This window comes from Somniosus microcephalus, chromosome 9 (assembly GCF_052327205.1).
Source record: "Somniosus microcephalus isolate GS21.2 chromosome 9, FLI_Smic_1.0, whole genome shotgun sequence".
Classification (NCBI taxonomy): Eukaryota; Metazoa; Chordata; class Chondrichthyes; order Squaliformes; family Somniosidae; genus Somniosus; species Somniosus microcephalus.
Window position 1 is genome coordinate 247,393,364 of NC_140995.1, and position 24,097 is coordinate 247,417,460.

Genomic DNA, 24,097 nt, shown 5'->3' on the forward strand with positions numbered 1-24,097 from the left:
GGGCACAGGGTAATGGGACTGAGGAGAGCGTTCAGAGAGAGGGCACAGGGGAATGGGACTGAGGAGAGCGTTCAGAGAGAGGGCACAGGGGAATGGGACTGAGGAGGGCGTTCAGAGAGAGGGCACAGGGGAATGGGACTGAGGAGAGTGTTCAGAGAGAGGGCACAGGGGAATGGGACTGAGGAGAGCGTTCAGAGAGAGGGCACGGGAATGGGACTGAGGAGAGCGTTCAGAGAGGGCACAGGGGAATGGGACTGAGGAGAGCGTTCAGAGAGGGGGCACAGGGGAATTGGACTGAGGAGAGCGTTCAGAGAGAGGGCACAGGGGAATGGGACTGAGGGCAGCGTTCAGAGAGAGGGCACAGGGGAATGGGACTGAGGGGAGCGTTCAGAGAGAGGGCACAGGGGAATGGGACTGAGGGGAGCGTTCAGAGAGAGGGCACAGGGGAATGGGACTGAGGAGAGCGTTCAGAGAGAGGGCACACGGGAATGGGACTGAGGAGAGCGTTCAGAGAGAGGGCACAGAGGAATGGGACTGAGGAGAGCGTTCAGAGAGAGGGCACAGGGGAATGGGACTGAGGAGAGCGTTCAGAGATAGGGCACAGGGGAATGGGACTGAGGAGAGCGTTCAGAGAGAGGGCACAGGGGAATGGGACTGAGGGGAGCGTTCAGAGAAAGGGCACAGGGGAATGGGACTGAGGAGAGCGTTCAGAGAGAGGGCACAGGGGAATGGGACTGAGGAGAGCGTTCAGAGAGAGGGCACAGGGGAATGGGACTGAGGAGAGCGTTCAGAGAGAGGGCTCAGGGGAATGGGACTGAGGAGAGCGTTCAGAGAGAGGGCACGGGAATGGGACTGAGGAGAGCGTTCAGAGAGAGGGCACAGGGGAATGGGACTGAGGAGAGTGTTCAGAGAGAGGGCACGGGAATGGGACTGAGGAGAGCGTTCAGAGAGAGGGCACAGGGGAATGGGACTGAGGGCAGCGTTCAGAGAGAGGGCACAGGGGAATGGGACTGAGGAGAGCGTTCAGAGAGAGGGCACACGGGAATGGGACTGAGGAGAGCGTTCAGAGAGAGGGCACAGAGGAATGGGACTGAGGAGAGCGTTCAGAGAGAGGGCACAGGGGAATGGGACTGAGGAGAGCGTTCAGAGATAGGGCACAGGGGAATGGGACTGAGGAGAGCGTTCAGAGAGAGGGCACAGGGGAATGGGACTGAGGGGAGCGTTCAGAGAAAGGGCACAGGGGAATGGGACTGAGGAGAGCGTTCAGAGAGAGGGCACAGGGGAATGGGACTGAGGAGAGCGTTCAGAGAGAGGGCACAGGGGAATGGGACTGAGGAGAGCGTTCAGAGAGAGGGCTCAGGGGAATGGGACTGAGGAGAGCGTTCAGAGAGAGGGCACGGGAATGGGACTGAGGAGAGCGTTCAGAGAGAGGGCACAGGGGAATGGGACTGAGGAGAGCGTTCAGAGAGAGGGCACAGGGGAATGGGACTGAGGGCAGCGTTCAGAGAGAGGGCACAGGGGAATGGGGCTGAAGGGAGCGTTCAGAGAGAGGGCACAGGGAAATGGGACTGAGGGGAACTCGTTCAGAGAGAGGGCACAGGGGAATTGGACTGAGGAGAGCATTCAGAGAGAGGGCACAGGGGAATGGGACTGAGGGGAGCGTTCAGAGAGAGGGCACAGGGGAATGGGACTGAGGGGAGCGTTCAGAGAGAGGGCACAGGGGAATGGGACTGAGGGGAGCGTTCAGAGAGAGGGCACAGGGGAATGGGACTGAGGAGAGCGTTCAGAGAGAGGGCACAGGGGAATGGGACTGAGGAGAGCGTTCAGAGAGAGGGCACGGGAATGGGACTGAGGAGAGCGTTCAGAGAAAGGGCACAGGGGAATGGGACTGAGGAGAGCGTTCAGAGAGAGGGCACAGGGGAATGGGACTCAGGAGAGCGTTCAGAGAGAGGGCAAAGGGGAATGGGACTGAGCGTTCAGAGAGAGGGCACTGGGGAATGGGACTGAGGAGAGCGTTCAGAGAGAGGGCACAGGGGAATGGGACTGAGGAGAGTGTTCACAGAGAGGGCACAGGGGAATGGGACTGAGGAGAGCGTTCAGAGAGAGGGCACAGGGGAATGGGGCTGAGGGTAGCGTTCAGAGAGAGGGCACAGGGGAATGGGACTGAGGAGAGCGTTCACAGAGAGTGCACAGGGGAATGGGACTGAGGAGAGCGTTCAGAGAGAGGGCACAGGGGAATGGGACTGAGGAGAGCGTTCAGAGAGAGGGCACAGGGGAATGGGACTGAGGAGGGCGTTCAGAGAGAGGGCACAGGGGAATGGGACTGAGGAGAGTGTTCAGAGAGAGGGCACAGGGGAATGGGACTGAGGAGAGCGTTCAGAGAGAGGGCACGGGAATGGGACTGAGGAGAGCGTTCAGAGAGGGCACAGGGGAATGGGACTGAGGAGAGCGTTCAGAGAGGGGGCACAGGGGAATTGGACTGAGGAGAGCGTTCAGAGAGAGGGCACAGGGGAATGGGACTGAGGGCAGCGTTCAGAGAGAGGGCACAGGGGAATGGGACTGAGGGGAGCGTTCAGAGAGAGGGCACAGGGGAATGGGACTGAGGGGAGCGTTCAGAGAGAGGGCACAGGGGAATGGGACTGAGGAGAGCGTTCAGAGAGAGGGCACACGGGAATGGGACTGAGGAGAGCGTTCAGAGAGAGGGCACAGAGGAATGGGACTGAGGAGAGCGTTCAGAGAGAGGGCACAGGGGAATGGGACTGAGGAGAGCGTTCAGAGATAGGGCACAGGGGAATGGGACTGAGGAGAGCGTTCAGAGAGAGGGCACAGGGGAATGGGACTGAGGGGAGCGTTCAGAGAAAGGGCACAGGGGAATGGGACTGAGGAGAGCGTTCAGAGAGAGGGCACAGGGGAATGGGACTGAGAAGAGCGTTCGGAGAGAGGGCACAGGGGAATGGGACTGAGGAGAGCGTTCAGAGAGAGGGCACAGGGGAATGGGACTGAGGAGAGCGTTCAGAGAGAGGGCACGGGAATGGGACTGAGGAGGGCGTTCAGAGAGAGGGCACAGGGGAATGGGACTGAGGAGAGTGTTCAGAGAGAGGGCACGGGAATGGGACTGAGGAGAGCGTTCAGAGAGAGGGCACAGGGGAATGGAACTGAGGGGAGCGTTCAGAGAGAGGGCACAGGGGAATGGGACTGAGGGGAGCGTTCAGAGAGAGGGCACAGGGAAATGGGACTGAGGGGAACTCGTTCAGAGAGAGGGCACAGGGGAATGGGACTGAGGAGAGCGTTCAGAGCGGGGGCACAGGGGAATTCGACTGAGGAGAGCGTTCAGAGAGAGGGCACAGGGGAATGGGACTGAGGGGAGCGTTCAGAGAGAGGGCACAGGGGAATGGGACTGAGGGGAGCGTTCAGAGAGAGGGCACAGGGGAATGGGACTGAGGGGAGCGTTCAGAGAGAGGGCACAGGGGAATGGGACTGAGGAGAGCGTTCAGAGAGAGGGCACAGGGGAATGGGACTGAGGAGAGCGTTCAGAGACAGGGCACAGAGGAATGGGACTGAGGAGAGCGTTCAGAGAGAGGGCACAGGGGAATGGGACTGAGGAGAGCGTTCAGAGAGAGGGCACAGGGGAATGGGACTGAGGAGAGCGTTCAGAGAGAGGGCACAGGGGAATGGGACTGAGGGGAGCGTTCAGAGAAAGGGCACAGGGGAATGGGACTGAGGAGAGCGTTCAGAGAGAGGGCACAGGGGAATGGGACTGAGGAGAGCGTTCAAAGAGGGCACAGGGGAATGGGACTGAGGAGAGCGTTCAGAGAAAGGGCACAGGGGAATGGGACTGAGGAGAGCGTTCAGAGAGAGGGCACAGGGGAATGGGACTGAGGAGAGCGTTCAGAGAGAGGGCACAGGGGAATGGGACTGAGGAGACCGTTCAGAGAGAGGGCACAGGGGAATGGGACTGAGGAGAGCGTTCAGAGAGAGGGCACAGGGGAATGGGACTGAGGAGAGCGTTCAGAGAGAGGGCACAGGGGAATGGGACTGAGGAGAGGGCACAGGGGAATGGGACTGAGGGGAGCGTTCACAGAGAGTGCACAGGGGAATGGGACTGAGGAGAGCGTTCAGAGAGAGGGCACAGGAGAATGGGACTGAGGAGAGCATTCAGAGAGAGGGCACAGGGGAATGGGACTGAGGAGAGCGTTCGGAGAGAGGGCACAGGGGAATGGGACTGAGGAGAGCGTTCGGAGAGAGGGCACAGGGGAATGGGACTGAGGAGAGCGTTCGGAGAGAGGGCACAGGGCAATGGGACTGAGGAGAGCGTTCGGAGAGAGGGCACGGGAATGGGACTGAGGAGAGCGTTCAGAGAGGGCACAGGGGAATGGGACTGAGGAGAGCGTTCAGAGAGGGGGCACAGGGGAATTGGACTGAGGAGAGCGTTCAGAGAGAGGGCACAGGGGAATGGGACTGAGGGCAGCGTTCAGAGAGAGGGCACAGGGGAATGGGACTGAGGGGAGCGTTCAGAGAGAGGGCACAGGGGAATGGGACTGAGGGGAGCGTTCAGAGAGAGGGCACAGGGGAATGGGACTGAGGAGAGCGTTCAGAGAGAGGGCACACGGGAATGGGACTGAGGAGAGCGTTCAGAGAGAGGGCACAGAGGAATGGGACTGAGGAGAGCGTTCAGAGAGAGGGCACAGGGGAATGGGACTGAGGAGAGCGTTCAGAGAGAGGGCACAGGGGAATGGGACTGAGGAGAGCGTTCAGAGAGAGGGCACAGGGGAATGGGACTCAGGGGAGCGTTCAGAGAAAGTGCACAGGGGAATGGGACTGAGGAGAGCGTTCAGAGAGAGGGCACAGGGGAATGGGACTGAGGGTAGCATTCAGAGAGAGGGCACAGGGGAATGGGACTGAGGAGAGCATTCAGAGAGAGGGCACAGGGGAATGTGACTGAGGGGAGCGTTCAGAGAGAGGGCACAGGGGAATGGGACTGAGGAGAGCGTTCAGAGAGAGGGCACACGGGAATGGGACTGAGGAGAGCGTTCCGAGAGAGGGCACAGGGGAATGGGACTGAGGAGAGCGTTCAGAGAGAGGGCACAGGGGAATGGGACTGAGGAGAGCGTTCAGAGAGAGGGCACAGGGGAATGGGACTGAGGAGAGCGTTCAGAGAGAGGGCACAGGGGAATGGGACTGAGGGGAGCGTTCACAGAGAGTGCACAGGGGAATGGGACTGAGGAGAGCGTTCAGAGAGAGGGGAATAGGAGAATGGGACTGAGGAGAGCATTCAGAGAGAGGGCACAAGGGAATGGGACTGAGGAGAGCGTTCGGAGAGAGGGCACAGGGTAATGGGACTGAGGAGAGCGTTCAGAGAGAGGGCACAGGGGAATGGGACTGAGGAGAGCGTTCAGAGAGAGGGCACAGGGGAATGGGACTGAGACGCGCGTTCAGAGAGAGGGCACAGGGGAATGGGACTGAGGAGAGCATTCGGAGAGAGGGCACAGGGTAATGGGACTGAGGAGAGCGTTCGGAGAGAGGGCACAGGGGAATGGGACTGAGGAGAACGTTCAGAGAGAGGGCACAGGGGAATGGGACTGAGGAGAACGTTCAGAGAGAGGGCACAGGGGAATGGGACTGAGGAGAGCGTTCAGAGAGAGGGCACAGCAGAATGGGACTGAGGAGAGCATTCAGAGAGAGGGCACAGGGGAATGGGACTGAGGAGAGCGTTCGGAGAGAGGGCACAGGGTAATGGGACTGAGGAGAGCGTTCAGAGAGAGGGCACAGGGGAATGGGACTGAGGAGAGCGTTCAGAGAGAGGGCACAGGGGAATGGGACTGAGGAGAGCGTACAGAGAGAGGGCACGGGAATGGGACTGAGGAGGGCGTTCAGAGAGAGGGCACAGGGGAATGGGACTGAGGAGAGTGTTCAGAGAGAGGGCACGGGAATGGGACTGAGGAGACCGTTCAGAGAGAGGGCACAGGGGAATGGGACTGAGGGGAGCGTTCAGAGAGAGGGCACAGGGCAATGGGACTGAGGGGAGCGTTCAGAGAGAGGGCACAGGGAAATGGGACTGAGGGGAACTCGTTCAGAGAGAGGGCACAGGGGAATGGGACTGAGGAGAGCGTTCAGAGCGGGGGCACAGGGGAATTGGACTGAGGAGAGCGTTCAGAGAGAGGGCACAGGGGAATGGGACTGAGGGGAGCGTTCAGAGAGAGGGCACAGGGGAATGGGACTGAGGAGAGCGTTCAGAGAGAGGGCACAGGGGAATGGGACTGAGGAGAGCGTTCAGAGAGAGGGCACAGGGGAATGGGACTGAGGGGAGCGTTCAGAGAAAGGGCACAGGGGAATGGGACTGAGGAGAGCGTTCAGAGAGAGGGCACAGGGGAATGGGACTGAGGAGAGCGTTCAAAGAGGGCACAGGGGAATGGGACTGAGGAGAGCGTTCAGAGAAAGGGCACAGGGGAATGGGACTGAGGAGAGCGTTCAGAGAGAGGGCACAGGGGAATGGGACTGAGGAGAGCGTTCAGAGAGAGGGCACAGGGGAATGGGACTGAGGAGACCGTTCAGAGAGAGGGCACAGGGGAATGGGACTGAGGAGAGCGTTCAGAGAGAGGGCACAGGGGAATGGGACTGAGGAGAGCGTTCAGAGAGAGGGCACAGGGGAATGGGACTGAGGGGAGCGTTCAGAGAAAGGGCACAGGGGAATGGGACTGAGGAGAGCGTTCAGAGAGAGGGCACACGGGAATGGGACTGAGGAGAGCGTTCAGAGAGAGGGCACAGAGGAATGGGACTGAGGAGAGCGTTCAGAGAGAGGGCACAGGGGAATGGGACTGAGGAGAGCGTTCAGAGATAGGGCACAGGGGAATGGGACTGAGGAGAGCGTTCAGAGAGAGGGCACAGGGGAATGGGACTGAGGGGAGCGTTCAGAGAAAGGGCACAGGGGAATGGGACTGAGGAGAGCGTTCAGAGAGAGGGCACAGGGGAATGGGACTGAGGAGAGCGTTCAGAGAGAGGGCACAGGGGAATGGGACTGAGGAGAGCGTTCAGAGAGAGGGCTCAGGGGAATGGGACTGAGGAGAGCGTTCAGAGAGAGGGCACGGGAATGGGACTGAGGAGAGCGTTCAGAGAGAGGGCACAGGGGAATGGGACTGAGGAGAGTGTTCAGAGAGAGGGCACGGGAATGGGACTGAGGAGAGCGTTCAGAGAGAGGGCACAGGGGAATGGGACTGAGGGCAGCGTTCAGAGAGAGGGCACAGGGGAATGGGGCTGAAGGGAGCGTTCAGAGAGAGGGCACAGGGAAATGGGACTGAGGGGAACTCGTTCAGAGAGAGGGCACAGGGGAATTGGACTGAGGAGAGCATTCAGAGAGAGGGCACAGGGGAATGGGACTGAGGGGAGCGTTCAGAGAGAGGGCACAGGGGAATGGGACTGAGGGGAGCGTTCAGAGAGAGGGCACAGGGGAATGGGACTGAGGGGAGCGTTCAGAGAGAGGGCACAGGGGAATGGGACTGAGGAGAGCGTTCAGAGAGAGGGCACAGGGGAATGGGACTGAGGAGAGCGTTCAGAGAGAGGGCACGGGAATGGGACTGAGGAGAGCGTTCAGAGAAAGGGCACAGGGGAATGGGACTGAGGAGAGCGTTCAGAGAGAGGGCACAGGGGAATGGGACTCAGGAGAGCGTTCAGAGAGAGGGCAAAGGGGAATGGGACTGAGCGTTCAGAGAGAGGGCACAGGGGAATGGGACTGAGGAGAGCGTTCAGAGAGAGGGCACAGGGGAATGGGACTGAGGAGAGTGTTCACAGAGAGGGCACAGGGGAATGGGACTGAGGAGAGCGTTCAGAGAGAGGGCACAGGGGAATGGGGCTGAGGGTAGCGTTCAGAGAGAGGGCACAGGGGAATGGGACTGAGGAGAGCGTTCACAGAGAGTGCACAGGGGAATGGGACTGAGGAGAGCGTTCAGAGAGAGGGCACAGGAGAATGGGACTGAGGAGAGCATTCAGAGAGAGGGCACAGGGGAATGGGACTGAGGAGAGCGTTCGGAGAGAGGGCACAGGGTAATGGGACTGAGGAGAGCGTTCAGAGAGAGGGCACAGGGGAATGGGACTGAGGAGAGCGTTCAGAGAGAGGGCACAGGGGAATGGGACTGAGGAGGGCGTTCAGAGAGAGGGCACAGGGGAATGGGACTGAGGAGAGTGTTCAGAGAGAGGGCACAGGGGAATGGGACTGAGGAGAGCGTTCAGAGAGAGGGCACGGGAATGGGACTGAGGAGAGCGTTCAGAGAGGGCACAGGGGAATGGGACTGAGGAGAGCGTTCAGAGAGGGGGCACAGGGGAATTGGACTGAGGAGAGCGTTCAGAGAGAGGGCACAGGGGAATGGGACTGAGGGGAGCGTTCAGAGAGAGGGCACAGGGGAATGGGACTGAGGGGAGCGTTCAGAGAGAGGGCACAGGGGAATGGGACTGAGGAGAGCGTTCAGAGAGAGGGCACACGGGAATGGGACTGAGGAGAGCGTTCAGAGAGAGGGCACAGAGGAATGGGACTGAGGAGAGCGTTCAGAGAGAGGGCACAGGGGAATGGGACTGAGGAGAGCGTTCAGAGATAGGGCACAGGGGAATGGGACTGAGGAGAGCGTTCAGAGAGAGGGCACAGGGGAATGGGACTGAGGGGAGCGTTCAGAGAAAGGGCACAGGGGAATGGGACTGAGGAGAGCGTTCAGAGAGAGGGCACAGGGGAATGGGACTGAGAAGAGCGTTCGGAGAGAGGGCACAGGGTAATGGGACTGAGGAGAGCGTTCAGAGAGAGGGCACAGGGGAATGGGACTGAGGAGAGCGTTCAGAGAGAGGGCACAGGGGAATGGGACTGAGGAGAGCGTTCAGAGAGAGGGCACGGGAATGGGACTGAGGAGGGCGTTCAGAGAGAGGGCACAGGGGAATGGGACTGAGGAGAGTGTTCAGAGAGAGGGCACGGGAATGGGACTGAGGAGAGCGTTCAGAGAGAGGGCACAGGGGAATGGAACTGAGGGGAGCGTTCAGAGAGAGGGCACAGGGGAATGGGACTGAGGGGAGCGTTCAGAGAGAGGGCACAGGGAAATGGGACTGAGGGGAACTCGTTCAGAGAGAGGGCACAGGGGAATGGGACTGAGGAGAGCGTTCAGAGCGGGGGCACAGGGGAATTCGACTGAGGAGAGCGTTCAGAGAGAGGGCACAGGGGAATGGGACTGAGGGGAGCGTTCAGAGAGAGGGCACAGGGGAATGGGACTGAGGGGAGCGTTCAGAGAGAGGGCACAGGGGAATGGGACTGAGGGGAGCGTTCAGAGAGAGGGCACAGGGGAATGGGACTGAGGAGAGCGTTCAGAGAGAGGGCACAGGGGAATGGGACTGAGGAGAGCGTTCAGAGACAGGGCACAGAGGAATGGGACTGAGGAGAGCGTTCAGAGAGAGGGCACAGGGGAATGGGACTGAGGAGAGCGTTCAGAGAGAGGGCACAGGGGAATGGGACTGAGGAGAGCGTTCAGAGAGAGGGCACAGGGGAATGGGACTGAGGAGAGCGTTCAAAGAGGGCACAGGGGAATGGGACTGAGGAGAGCGTTCAGAGAAAGGGCACAGGGGAATGGGACTGAGGAGAGCGTTCAGAGAGAGGGCACAGGGGAATGGGACTGAGGAGAGCGTTCAGAGAGAGGGCACAGGGGAATGGGACTGAGGAGACCGTTCAGAGAGAGGGCACAGGGGAATGGGACTGAGGAGAGCGTTCAGAGAGAGGGCACAGGGGAATGGGACTGAGGAGAGCGTTCAGAGAGAGGGCACAGGGGAATGGGACTGAGGAGAGGGCACAGGGGAATGGGACTGAGGGGAGCGTTCACAGAGAGTGCACAGGGGAATGGGACTGAGGAGAGCGTTCAGAGAGAGGGCACAGGAGAATGGGACTGAGGAGAGCATTCAGAGAGAGGGCACAGGGGAATGGGACTGAGGAGAGCGTTCGGAGAGAGGGCACAGGGGAATGGGACTGAGGAGAGCGTTCGGAGAGAGGGCACAGGGGAATGGGACTGAGGAGAGCGTTCGGAGAGAGGGCACAGGGCAATGGGACTGAGGAGAGCGTTCGGAGAGAGGGCACGGGAATGGGACTGAGGAGAGCGTTCAGAGAGGGCACAGGGGAATGGGACTGAGGAGAGCGTTCAGAGAGGGGGCACAGGGGAATTGGACTGAGGAGAGCGTTCAGAGAGAGGGCACAGGGGAATGGGATTGAGGGCAGCGTTCAGAGAGAGGGCACAGGGGAATGGGACTGAGGGGAGCGTTCAGAGAGAGGGCACAGGGGAATGGGACTGAGGGGAGCGTTCAGAGAGAGGGCACAGGGGAATGGGACTGAGGAGAGCGTTCAGAGAGAGGGCACACGGGAATGGGACTGAGGAGAGCGTTCAGAGAGAGGGCACAGAGGAATGGGACTGAGGAGAGCGTTCAGAGAGAGGGCACAGGGGAATGGGACTGAGGAGAGCGTTCAGAGAGAGGGCACAGGGGAATGGGACTGAGGAGAGCGTTCAGAGAGAGGGCACAGGGGAATGGGACTCAGGGGAGCGTTCAGAGAAAGGGCACAGGGGAATGGGACTGAGGAGAGCGTTCAGAGAGAGGGCACAGGGGAATGGGACTGAGGGTAGCATTCAGAGAGAGGGCACAGGGGAATGGGACTGAGGAGAGCATTCAGAGAGAGGGCACAGGGGAATGTGACTGAGGGGAGCGTTCAGAGAGAGGGCACAGGGGAATGGGACTGAGGAGAGCGTTCAGAGAGAGGGCACACGGGAATGGGACTGAGGAGAGCGTTCCGAGAGAGGGCACAGGGGAATGGGACTGAGGAGAGCGTTCAGAGAGAGGGCACAGGGGAATGGGACTGAGGAGAGCGTTCAGAGAGAGGGCACAGGGGAATGGGACTGAGGAGAGCGTTCAGAGAGAGGGCACAGGGGAATGGGACTGAGGGGAGCGTTCACAGAGAGTGCACAGGGGAATGGGACTGAGGAGAGCGTTCAGAGAGAGGGGAATAGGAGAATGGGACTGAGGAGAGCATTCAGAGAGAGGGCACAGGGGAATGGGACTGAGGAGAGCGTTCGGAGAGAGGGCACAGGGTAATGGGACTGAGGAGAGCGTTCAGAGAGAGGGCACAGGGGAATGGGACTGAGGAGAGCGTTCAGAGAGAGGGCACAGGGGAATGGGACTGAGACGCGCGTTCAGAGAGAGGGCACAGGGGAATGGGACTGAGGAGAGCATTCGGAGAGAGGGCACAGGGTAATGGGACTGAGGAGAGCGTTCGGAGAGAGGGCACAGGGGAATGGGACTGAGGAGAACGTTCAGAGAGAGGGCACAGGGGAATGAGACTGAGGAGAACGTTCAGAGAGAGGGCACAGGGGAATGGGACTGAGGAGAGCGTTCAGAGAGAGGGCACAGCAGAATGGGACTGAGGAGAGCATTCAGAGAGAGGGCACAGGGGAATGGGACTGAGGAGAGCGTTCGGAGAGAGGGCACAGGGTAATGGGACTGAGGAGAGCGTTCATAGAGAGGGCACAGGGGAATGGGACTGAGGAGAGCGTTCAGAGAGAGGGCACAGGGGAATGGGACTGAGGAGAGCGTTCAGAGAGAGGGCACGGGAATGGGACTGAGGAGGGCGTTCAGAGAGAGGGCACAGGGGAATGGGACTGAGGAGAGTGTTCAGAGAGAGGGCACGGGAATGGGACTGAGGAGACCGTTCAGAGAGAGGGCACAGGGGAATGGGACTGAGGGGAGCGTTCAGAGAGAGGGCACAGGGCAATGGGACTGAGGGGAGCGTTCAGAGAGAGGGCACAGGGAAATGGGACTGAGGGGAACTCGTTCAGAGAGAGGGCACAGGGGAATGGGACTGAGGAGAGCGTTCAGAGCGGGGGCACAGGGGAATTGGACTGAGGAGAGCGTTCAGAGAGAGGGCACAGGGGAATGGGACTGAGGGGAGCGTTCAGAGAGAGGGCACAGGGGAATGGGACTGAGGAGAGCGTTCAGAGAGAGGGCACAGGGGAATGGGACTGAGGAGAGCGTTCAGAGAGAGGGCACAGGGGAATGGGACTGAGGGGAGCGTTCAGAGAAAGGGCACAGGGGAATGGGACTGAGGAGAGCGTTCAAAGAGGGCACAGGGGAATGGGACTGAGGAGAGCGTTCAGAGAAAGGGCACAGGGGAATGGGACTGAGGAGAGCGTTCAGAGAGAGGGCACAGGGGAATGGGACTGAGGAGAGCGTTCAGAGAGAGGGCACAGGGGAATGGGACTGAGGAGACCGTTCAGAGAGAGGGCACAGGGGAATGGGACTGAGGAGAGCGTTCAGAGAGAGGGCACAGGGGAATGGGACTGAGGAGAGCGTTCAGAGAGAGGGCACAGGGGAATGGGACTGAGGGGAGCGTTCAGAGAAAGGGCACAGGGGAATGGGACTGAGGAGAGCGTTCAGAGAGAGGGCACAGGGGAATGGGACTGAGGAGAGCGTTCAGAGAGAGGGCACAGGAGAATGGGACTGAGGAGAGTGTTCAGAGAGAGGGCACAGGGGAATGGGACTGAGGAGAGCGTTCAGAGAGAGGGCACAGGGGAATGGGACTGAGGAGAGCGTTCAGAGAGAGGGCACAGGGGAATGGGACTGAGGAGAGCGTTCAGAGAGAGGGCACAGGGGAATGGGACTGAGGGGAGCGTTCCAAGAGAGGGCACAGAGGAATGGGACTGAGGAGAGCATTGAGAGAGAGGGCACAGGGGAATGGGACTGAGGAGAGCGTTCAGAGAGAGGGCACAGGGGAATGGGACTGAGGAGAGCGTTCAGAGTGAGGGCACAGGGGAATGGGACTGAGGAGAGCTCATTCAGAGAGAGGGCACAGGGGAATGGGACTGAGGAGAGCGTTCAGAGAGAGGGCACAGGGGAATGGGACTGAGGGGAGCGTTCAGAGAGAGGGCACAGGGGAATGGGACTGAGGAGAGCGTTCATAGAGAGGGCACAGGGGAATGGGACTGAGGAGAGTGTTCAGAGAGGGCACAGGGGAATGGGACCGAGGAGAGTGTTCAGAGAGAGGGCACAGGGGAATGGGACTGAGGGGAGCGTTCAGAGTGGGCACGGGAATGGGACTGAGGAGAGCGTTCAGAGAGAGGGCACAGGGGAATGGGACTGAGGAGAGCGTTCAGAGAGAGGGCACAGGGGAATGGGACTGAGGAGGGCGTTCAGAGAGAGGGCACAGGGGAATGGGACTGAGGAGAGCGTTCCAAGAGAGGGCACAGGGGAATGGGACTGAGGGGAGCGTTCAGTGAGGGCACAGGGGAATGGGACTGAGGAGAGCTCATTCAGAGAGAGGGCACAGGGGAATGGGACTGAGGAGAGCGTTCAGAGAGCGGGCACAGGGGACTGGGACTGAGGAGAGCGTTCAGAGAGAGGGCACAGGGGAATGGGACTGAGGGGAGCGTTCAGAGAGAGGGCACAGGGGAATGGGACTGAGGAGAGCGTTCAGAGAGAGGGCACAGGGGAATGGGACTGAGGAGAGTGTTCAGAGAGGGCACAGGGGAATGGGACCGAGGAGAGTGTTCAGAGAGAGGGCACAGGGGAATGGGACTGAGGGGAGCGCTCAGAGTGGGCACGGGAATGGGACTGAGGAGAGCGTTCAGAGAGAGGGCACAGCGGAATGGGACTGAGGAGAGCGTTCAGAGAGAGGGCACAGGGGAATGGGACTGAGGAGGGCGTTCAGAGAGAGGGCACAGGGGAATGGGACTGAGGAGAGCGTTCAAAGAGGGCACAGGGGAATGGGACTGAGGAGAGCGTTCAGAGAAAGGGCACAGGGGAATGGGACTGAGGAGAGCGTTCAGAGAGAGGGCACAGGGGAATGGGACTGAGGAGAGCGTTCAGAGAGAGGGCACAGGGGAATGGGACTGAGGAGACCGTTCAGAGAGAGGGCACAGGGGAATGGGACTGAGGAGAGCGTTCAGAGAGAGGGCACAGGGGAATGGGACTGAGGAGAGCGTTCAGAGAGAGGGCACAGGGGAATGGGACTGAGGGGAGCGTTCAGAGAAAGGGCACAGGGGAATGGGACTGAGGAGAGCGTTCAGAGAGAGGGCACAGGGGAATGGGACTGAGGAGAGCGTTCAGAGAGAGGGCACAGGGGAATGGGACTGAGGAGACCGTTCAGAGAGAGGGCACAGGGGAATGGGACTGAGGAGAGCGTTCAGAGAGAGGGCACAGGGGAATGGGACTGAGGAGAGCGTTCAGAGAGAGGGCACAGGGGAATGGGACTGAGGAGAGCGTTCGGAGAGAGGGCACAGGGGAATGGGACTGAGGAGAACGTTCAGAGAGAGGGCACAGGGGAATGGGACTGAGGAGAACGTTCAGAGAGAGGGCACAGGGGAATGGGACTGAGGAGAGCGTTCAGAGAGAGGGCACAGGAGAATGGGACTGAGGAGAGTGTTCAGAGAGAGGGCACAGCGGAATGGGACTGAGGAGAGCATTCAGAGAGAGGGCACAGGGGAATGGGACTGAGGAGAGCGTTCAGAGAGAGGGCACAGGGGAATGGGACTGAGGAGAGCGTTCAGAGAGAGGGCACAGGGGAATGGGACTGAGGGGAGCGTTCCAAGAGAGGGCACAGAGGAATGGGACTGAGGAGAGCATTGAGAGAGAGGGCACAGGGGAATGGGACTGAGGAGAGCGTTCAGAGAGAGGGCACAGGGGAATGGGACTGAGGAGAGCGTTCAGAGTGAGGGCACAGGGGAATGGGACTGAGGAGAGCTCATTCAGAGAGAGGGCACAGGGGAATGGGACTGAGGAGAGCGTTCAGAGAGAGGGCACAGGGGAATGGGACTGAGGGGAGCGTTCAGAGAGAGGGCACAGGGGAATGGGACTGAGGAGAGCGTTCATAGAGAGGGCACAGGGGAATGGGACTGAGGAGAGTGTTCAGAGAGGGCACAGGGGAATGGGACCGAGGAGAGTGTTCAGAGAGAGGGCACAGGGGAATGGGACTGAGGGGAGCGTTCAGAGTGGGCACGGGAATGGGACTGAGGAGAGCGTTCAGAGAGAGGGCACAGGGGAATGGGACTGAGGAGAGCGTTCAGAGAGAGGGCACAGGGGAATGGGACTGAGGAGGGCGTTCAGAGAGAGGGCACAGGGGAATGGGACTGAGGAGAGCGTTCCAAGAGAGGGCACAGGGGAATGGGACTGAGGGGAGCGTTCAGTGAGGGCACAGGGGAATGGGACTGAGGAGAGCTCATTCAGAGAGAGGGCACAGGGGAATGGGACTGAGGAGAGCGTTCAGAGAGCGGGCACAGGGGATTGGGACTGAGGAGAGCGTTCAGAGAGAGGGCACAGGGGAATGGGACTGAGGGGAGCGTTCAGAGAGAGGGCACAGGGGAATGGGACTGAGGAGAGCGTTCAGAGAGAGGGCACAGGGGAATGGGACTGAGGAGAGTGTTCAGAGAGGGCACAGGGGAATGGGACCGAGGAGAGTGTTCAGAGAGAGGGCACAGGGGAATGGGACTGAGGGGAGCGCTCAGAGTGGGCACGGGAATGGGACTGAGGAGAGCGTTCAGAGAGAGGGCACAGCGGAATGGGACTGAGGAGAGCGTTCAGAGAGAGGGCACAGGGGAATGGGACTGAGGAGGGCGTTCAGAGAGAGGGCACAGGGGAATGGGACTGAGGAGAGCGTTCAGAGAGCGGGCACAGGGGAATGGGACTGAGGAGAGCGTTCAGAGAGGGCACAGGGGAATGGGACTGAGGAGAGCGTTTAGAGAGAGGGCACGGGGAATGGGACTGAGGAGAGCGTTCAGAGAGCGGGCACAGGGGACTGAGGAGAGCGTTCAGAGAGAGGGCACAGGGGAATGGGACTGAGGGGAGCGTTCAGAGAGCGGGCACAGCGGAATGGGACTGAGGAGAGCGTTCAGAGAGAGGGCACAGGGGAATGGGACTGAGGAGAACGTTGAGAGAGCGGGCACAGGGGAATGGGACTGAGGAGAGTGTTCAGAGAGCGGGCACAGGGGAATGGGACTGAGGAGAGCGTTCAGAGAGAGGGCACAGGGGAATGGGACTGAGGAGAGCGTTCAGAGAGAGGGCACAGGGGAATGGGAGTGAGGAGAGCGTTCAGAGAGAGGGCACAGGGGAATGGGACTGAGGAGAGTGTTCAGAGAGAGGGCACAGGGGAATGGGACTGAGGAGAGTGTTCAGAGAGCGGGCACAGTGGAATGGGACTGAGGAGAGTGTTCAGAGAGCGGGCACAGGGGAATGGGACTGAGGAGAGTGTTCAGAGAGCGGGCACAGTGGAATGGGACTGAGGAGAGTGTTCAGAGAGCGGGCACAGGGGAATGGGACTGAGGAGAGCGTTCAGAGAGCAGGCACAGGGGAATGGGACTGAGGAGAGTGTTCAGAGAGCGGGCACAGTGGAATGAGACTGAGGAGAGTGTTCAGAGAGAGGGCACAGTGGAATGGGACTGAGGAGAGTGTTCAGAGAGCGGGCACAGTGGAATGGGACTGAGGAGAGTGTTCAGAGAGAGGGCACAGGGGAATGGGACTGAGGAGAGCGTTCAGAGAGCAGGCACAGGGGACTGGGACGGGAGAGCGGTGTGGCGGGAGCGCGACGGGAGAACGGTGCGGCTCATTACCTGCAATCCGAGGGCACAGGCCAGCAGTTTTAACACCTGTTTCGTGGAGGATGATTCTGTCGCCTCACTTCGGGAACTTGGAGCAGGTTCCTCCTGCAATCCAGACTTTACCTCACTCCCAAACACACAGGTCTTTATAACCGGGAAACAGAGACCTCGACCTACAACACAGAAGAGAGAAAGAGACATGTCACGCCTTCAACAATGTGCATTTATATAGCACCTTTAAAAGGTCCCAAGGCGCTTCACGGGAAGGTTATCAAAGAAAATGTGACAGCGAGCCACACCAGGCGATATTAGGGCAGGTGACCAAACGCTTGGCCAAAAAGGTAGATTTTAAGGAGCGTCTTAAAAGAGCGAGAGGTAGAGAGGCGGAGAGGTTTAGGGAGGGAATTCCAGAGCTTAGGGCCCAGGCATCTCAATGCACGGCCACCAATCGAGGGGCTAAGAAAATTGGGGATGCACAAGAAACCAGAATTGGAGGATTGTAGGGCTGGAAGAGATTACCATTTAAAGGGGAATAAGACTGGGGAACCAAGAGGAACAGAGCTTGCATTTGTCCAACGGGAGTGAATGGGAAGGGATCGAGTCCATTGGGATTCTGTGCAATGGGAGTGAATGGGAAGGGATCGAGTCCATTGGGATTCTGTGCAATGGGAGTGAATGGGAAGGGATCGAGTCCATTGGGATTCTGTGCAATGGGAGTGAATGGGAAGGGATCGAGTCCATTGGGATTCTGTGCAATGGGAGTGAATGGGAAGGGATCGAGTCCATTGGGATTCTGTGCAATGGGAGTGAATGGGAAGGGATCGAGTCCATTGGGATTCTGTGCAATGGGAGTGAATGGGAAGGGATCGAGTCCATTGGGATTCTGTGCAATGGGAGTGAATGGGAAGGGATCGAGTCCATTGGGATTCTGTGCAATGGGAGTGAATGGGAAGGGGTCGAGTCCATTGGGATTCTGTGCAATGGGAGTGAATGGGAAGGGGTTGAGTCCATTGGGATTCTGTGCAATGGGGGTGAATGGGGAGGGATCGAGTCCATTGGGGTTCTGTGCAATGGGAGTGAATGGGAAGGGGTCGAGTCCATTGGGATTCTATGCAATGGGAGTGAATGGGAAGGGATCGAGTCCATTGGGATTCTGTGCAATGGGAGTGAATGGGAAGGGATCGAGTCCATTGGGATTCTGTGCAATGGGAGTGAATGGGAAGGGATCGAGTCCATTGGGATTCTGTGCAATGGGAGTGAATGGGAAGGGATCGAGTCCATTGGGATTCTGTGCAATGGGAGTGAATGGGAAGGGGTCGAGTCCATTGGGATTCTGTGCAATGGGGGTGAATGGGGAGGGATCGAGTCCATTGGGATTCTGTGCAATGGGAGTGAATGGGAAGGGGTCGAGTCCATTGGGATTCTATGCAATGGGAGTGAATGGGAAGGGATCGAGTCCATTGGGATTCTGTGCAATGGGAGTGAATGGGAAGGGATCGAGTCCATTGGGATTCTGTGCAATGGGAGTGAATGGGAAGGGATCGAGTCCATTGGGATTCTGTGCAATGGGAGTGAATGGGAAGGGATCGAGTCCATTGGGATTCTGTGCAATGGGAGTGAATGGGAAGGGGTCGAGTCCATTGGGATTCTGTGCAATGGGAGTGAATGGGAAGGGATCGAGTCCATTGGGATTCTGTGCAATGGGAGTGAATGGGAAGGGATCGAGTCCATTGGGATTCTGTGCAATGGGAGTGAATGGGAAGGGGTTGAGTCCATTGGGATTCTGTACAACGGGAATGGGGTTGGGTCCATTGGGATTCTATACATTCGTCGTCTTCTCAGGCAGTCTCTCGGAACCGAGGACTTGCTTCCACACTAAGTATGAGTTCTCAGGTGACTGATGAGTCCAATGCGGGACCTACAGTCTCTGTCACAGGTGGGGCAGACGGTGGTTGGAGGGGCGGGCGGGTGGGGTGCTTGGGTTGACGTGCGCTCCTTCCGCTGTTTGCGCTTGGCTTCCGCTTGCTCCCGGCGAAGAGACTCGAGGTGTTCGGCGCCTTCCCGGATGCTTCTCCTCCACGTTGGGCGGTCTTGGGCCAGGGATTCCCAGGTGTCGGTGGGGATGTTACCCTTTTTCAAGGAGACTTTGAGGGTGTCCTTTAAGTGTTTCCTCTGCCCAGCTGGGGCTCTCTTGCTGTGTCGGAGCTCTGAATAGAGCACTTGTTTTGGGAGTCTCGTATCGGGCATGCGGACAATGTGACCCGTCCATCAGAGCTGATCGAGTGTGGTCAAAGATTCGATGCTGGCCTGAGCGAGAACACTGACGTTGGTGCACCTATCCTGCCAATGGATTTGCAGGATCTTGCGGAGGCAGCATTGATGGTACCTCTCCAGTGCTTTGAGGTACATGGTCCATGTCTCTGAGGCATACGGCAGGGCAGGTATCACAACTGCTCTGTAGACCATGAGCTTAGTGCCAGGTTTGAGGTCCTGGTCTTCAAACACTCTCTTCCTCAGGCAATCGAAGGCTGCACTGGCACACTGAAGGCGGTGTTGGACTTCGTCATCAACGTCTGCCCTTGTTGACAGTAAGCTCCCGAGGTATGGAAAGTGGTCCATGTTGTCCAAGGCCTCGTCGTGAATTTTGATAATGGGGGGAAGAGGGGCAGTCCTGTTTGGCAGTGCAGGTTGGTAGAGGACCTTTGTCTTATGGATGTTGAGTGCAAGGCCTATGCTCTCGTACGCTTCGGTGAAGGTGCTGACAATGGTTTGGAGTTCGAACTCCGAGTGAGCGTCGTCTGCATACTGTAATTCGATGACAGAGGATGGGACGACCTTGAATCTGGACTGGAGGTGACAGAGGTTGAACAGTTTCCCATTTGTTCTGCAGATTAGCTCCACTCCAGCGGGGAGCTTACTGAGGATGAGATAGAGCATTGGTGCAATGACGCAGCCTTGCTTGACCCCGGTCCGTACGTGAATTGGGTCTGTGGTGGATCCGTTGGTCAGGATCACAGCTTGCATGTCGTCGTGAAGCAGGCGAATATTCTATACATTGGGAGTGAATGGGAAGGGGTTGGTCCATTGGAATTCTGTGCAATAGGAGTGAATGAGAATGGGTTTGGTCCATTGGAATTCTGTGCAATAGGAGTGAATAGGAAGGGGTTTGATCCATTTGGATTCTGTGCAATGGGAATGAGTGGGAAATGGTCGGATCCTTTGGGATTCTGTACAATGGGAGTGAATGGAAAGGGGTTTGGTCCACTGAGATTCTGTGCAATGGGAGTGAGTGGGAAGTGGTCAGATCCATTGGGATTCTGTGCAATGGGAGTGAATGGGAAGGGATTTGGTTCTTTGGGATTCTGTACAATGGGAGTGAATGGGAAGGGGTTGGGTCCTTTGGGAGTGAATGGGAAGGGGTTGAGTACATCGGGATTCTGTGCAATGGGAGTGAATGGGAAGCGGTTTGGTCCATTGGGATTCTGTAGAATGGGAGTGAATGGGAAGGGGTTTGGTCCACTGGGATTCTGTACAATGGGAGTGAATGGGAAGGGGTTTGATCCACTGGGATTCTGTACAATGGGAGTGAATGGGAAGGGGTTGGGTCCTTTGGGATTCTGTAGAATGGGAGTGAGTGGGAAGGGGTTTGGTCCACTGGGATTCTGTAGAATGGGAGTGAATGGGAAGGGTTTGGTCCACTGGGATTCTGTAGAATGGGAGTGAATGGGAAGGGTTTGGTCCACTGGGATTCTGTACAATGGGAGTGAATGGGAAGGGTTTGGTCCACTGGGATTCTGTAGAATGGGAGTGAGTGGGAAGGGTTTGGTCCACTGGGATTCTGTACAATGGGAGTGAATGGGAAGGGGTTTGGTCCACTGGGATTCTGTACAATGGGAGTGAATGGGAAGGGGTTTGATCCACTGGGATTCTGTACAATGGGAGTGAATGGGAAGGGGTTTGGTCCACTGGAATTCTGTACAATGGGAGTGAGTGGGAAGGGGTTTGGTCCACTGGGATTCTGTACAATGGGAGTGAATGGGAAGGGTTTGGTCCACTGGGATTCTGTACAATGGGAGTGAATGGGAAGGGTTTGGTCCACTGGGATTCTGTAGAATGGGAGTGAGTGGGAAAAGGTTTGGTCCACTGGGATTCTGTACAATGGGAGTGAATGGGAAGGGGTTTGGTCCACTGGGATTCTGTACAATGGGAGTGAATGGGAAGGGGTTTGGTCCATTGGGATTCTGTACAATGGGAGTGAATGGGAAGGGGTTTGGTCCACTGGGATTCTGTACAATGGGAGTGAATGGGAAGGGGTTTGGTCCACTGGGATTCTGTACAATGGGAGTGAGTGGGAAGGGTTTGATCCACTGGGATTCTGTACAATGGGAGTGAATGGGAAGGGGTTTGGTCCACTGGGATTCTAAAGAATGGGAGTGAATGGGAAGGGGTTTGGTCCATTGGGATTCTGTAGAATGGGAGGGAATGGGAAGGCGTTGGGTCCATTGGGAGTCTATACAATGGGAGGGAATGGGAAGGGGTTTGGTCCACTGGGATTCTGTGCCATGGGAGTGAGTGGGAAGGGGTCGGATCCAGTGGGATTCTGTGCAATGGGAGTGAATGGGAAGGGTTTGGTCCATTGGGATTCTATACAATGGGAGGGAATGGAAACATAGAAGATAGGAGCAGGAGTAGGCCATTCGGCCCCTCGAGCCTGTTCCGCCATTCAATGAGATCATGGCTGATCATCCAAATTCAGTACCCTGTCCCTGCTTTCTCCCCATATCCCTTTAGCCTTAAGAAATATATCTAACTCCTTCTTGAATATATTTAATGAATTGGCCTCAACCGCCTTGTGTGGTAGAGAATTCCACAGGTTCACCACTCTCTGGGTGAAGAAATTCCTCATCTCAGTCCTAAATGGCTTATCCCTTATCCTTAGACTGTGACCCCTGGTTCTGGACTCCCCCGCCATCGGGAACATCCTTCCTGCATCTAGTCTGTCTAGTCCTGTTAGAATTTTATAAGTTTCAATGAGATCCCCTCTCATTCTTCTAAACTCTAGCGAGTACAAGCCTAATCGACCCAATCTCAACCTCATACATTATTCCTGCCAGCCCAGGTATCAGTCTGGTGAATCTTCGCTGCACTCTCTCCATGGCAAGAACATCCTTCCTCAGATAAGGTGACCAAAACTGCACACAATACTCAAGGTGTGGTCTCACCAAGGCCCTGTACAACTGCAGCAAGACATCCTTGTTACTGTACTCAAATCCTCTCGCTATGAAGGCCAACATACCATTTGCCTTCTTAACCGCTTAAGGGGTTGGGTCCACTGGGATTCTGTGCAATAGTAGTGAATGGGAAGGGGTTTGATCCACTGGGATTCTGTGCAATAGTAGTGAATGGGAAGGGGTTTGATCCACTGGGATTCTGTGCAATGGGAGTGAATGGGAAGGGGTTTGATCCATTGGGATTCTGTGCAATGGGAGTGAATGGGAAGGGGTTTGATCCACTGGGATTCTGTGCAATGGGAGTGAATGGGAAGGCGTTTGGGCCACTGGGATTCTGTGCAATGGGAATGAATGGGAAGGAGTTTGGTCCATTGGGATTCTGTGCAATGGGAATGAATGGGAAGGGGTTTGGTCCATTGGGATTCGGTGCAATGGGAGTGAATAGGAAGGGGTTTGGTCCATTGCTATTCTGTGCAATGGGAGTGAATAGGAAGGGGTTTGGTCCATTGGGATTCTGTACAATGGGAGTGAATGGCTCCACTGGGATTCTGTACAATGGGAGTGAATGGGAAGGGTTTGGTCCACTGAGATTTTGTACAATGGGAGTGAATGGGAAGGGTTTGGTCCACTGGGATTCTGTACAATGGGAGTGAATGGGAAGGGTTTGGTCCACTGGGATTCTGTACAATGGGAGTGAATGGGAAGGGGTTGGGTCCACTGGGATTCTGTACAATGGGAGTGAATGGGAAGGCGTTTGGGCCACTGGGATTCTGTGCAATGGGAATGAATGGGAAGGAGTTTGGTCCATTGGGATTCTGTGCAATGGGAATGAATGGGAAGGGGTTTGGTCCATTGGGATTCGGTGCAATGGGAGTGAATAGGAAGGGGTTTGATCCACTGGTATTCTGTGCAATGGGAGTGAATAGGAAGGGGTTTGGTCCATTGGGATTCTGCACAATGGGAGTGAATGGGAAGGGTTTGGTCCACTGAGATTCTGTACAATGGGAGTGAATGGGAAGGGTTTGGTCCACTGGGATTCTGTACAATGGGAGTGAATGGGAAGGGTTTGGTCCACTGGGATTCTGTACAATGGGAGTGAATGGGAAGGGGTTGGGTCCACTGGGATTCTGTACAATGGGAATGAATGGGAAGGGTTTGGTCCATTGGGATTCTGTACAATGGGAAGGGTTTGGTCCATTGGGATTCTGTACAATGGGAAGGGTTTGGTCCATTGGGATTCTGTACAATGGGAGTGAATGGGAGGGGGTTTGGTCCACTGGGATTCTGTACAATGGGAAGGGTTTGGTCCATTGGGATTCTGTACAATGGGAGTGAATGGGAGGGGGTTTGGTCCACTGGGATTCTGTACAATGGGAAGGGTTTGGTCCATTGGGATTCTGTACAATGGGAGTGATGCAGGCGCACTCCCACCTAACCAACTATTGGACGTCGATCCCCCCATATACCACCTACCAGAACAGTGACCCCTGACCCCAACACTCACCTGTTTCCAGGTAGTTCTTTCTCTTGAAGTACTGAAAGAGTAGATACCCAGGCAGGATGATGGTAGTGTAGCCAGCCAGGTTAACAAAAAAAACGCATGATCCAAAAATCAGACCAAGGTCCTTCGAGAAGGGAGCCCTCGGCACTTACTGGTGTGGTCGCCATGATCAGTGCAAACAGGGAGCTGAAATACAAGAACCACAACATGGTAACGCTGTGCTGCCTCTCTGTTCCCCCTCGGTCCGTGCCCCCCGGCCGTCTCTCCCTCCCGGTCCCCCTCACTCACTCACTCTCTCCCCTCACTCACTCTCTCTCCCCCTCACTCACTCGCCCTCCCCTCACTCACTCACTCTCCCCTCACTCACTCTCTCTCCCCTCACTCACTCTCCCTCCCCTCACTCACTCACTCTCCCCCCTCACTCACTCTCTCTCCCCCTCACTCACTCTCCCTCCCCTCACTCACTCTCTCTCCCCTCCCCCCTCACTCACTCACTCTCTCCCCTCACTCACTCACTCTCTCACTCTCCCTCCCCCGTCACTCACTCTCTCCCTCCCGGTCCTCCTCACTCACTCTCTCTCCCCTCACTCACTCACTCTCCCTCCCCCCTCACTCACTCTCTCCCTCCCGGTCCCCCTCACTCACTCTCTCTCCCCTCCTCCCTCCCTCTCTCCTCCCTCTCTCTCCTCCCTCCCTCTCCTCCCTCCCTCTCCTCCCTCCCTCTCCTCCCTGCCTCTCCTCCCCTGCCTCTCCTCCCTGCCTCTCCTCCCTCCCTCTCC

At 57.4% G+C, this 24,097-nt stretch overlaps 1 protein-coding gene across 1 annotated transcript in view; it reads right to left on the bottom strand.

Annotated features, from left to right (window-relative positions):
- The window catches only part of slc35b2 (solute carrier family 35 member B2), a 208,876-nt gene extending 192,117 nt beyond the window's left edge, over positions 1-16,759 (bottom strand). Inside the window, exon 1 of the mRNA XM_085998107.1 lies at positions 16,599-16,759. The gene's annotated coding sequence lies outside the window, so the exon portion shown is untranslated. The remainder of the gene's footprint in view (positions 1-16,598) is intronic.
- Positions 16,760-24,097: the final 7,338 nt, after the last annotated feature.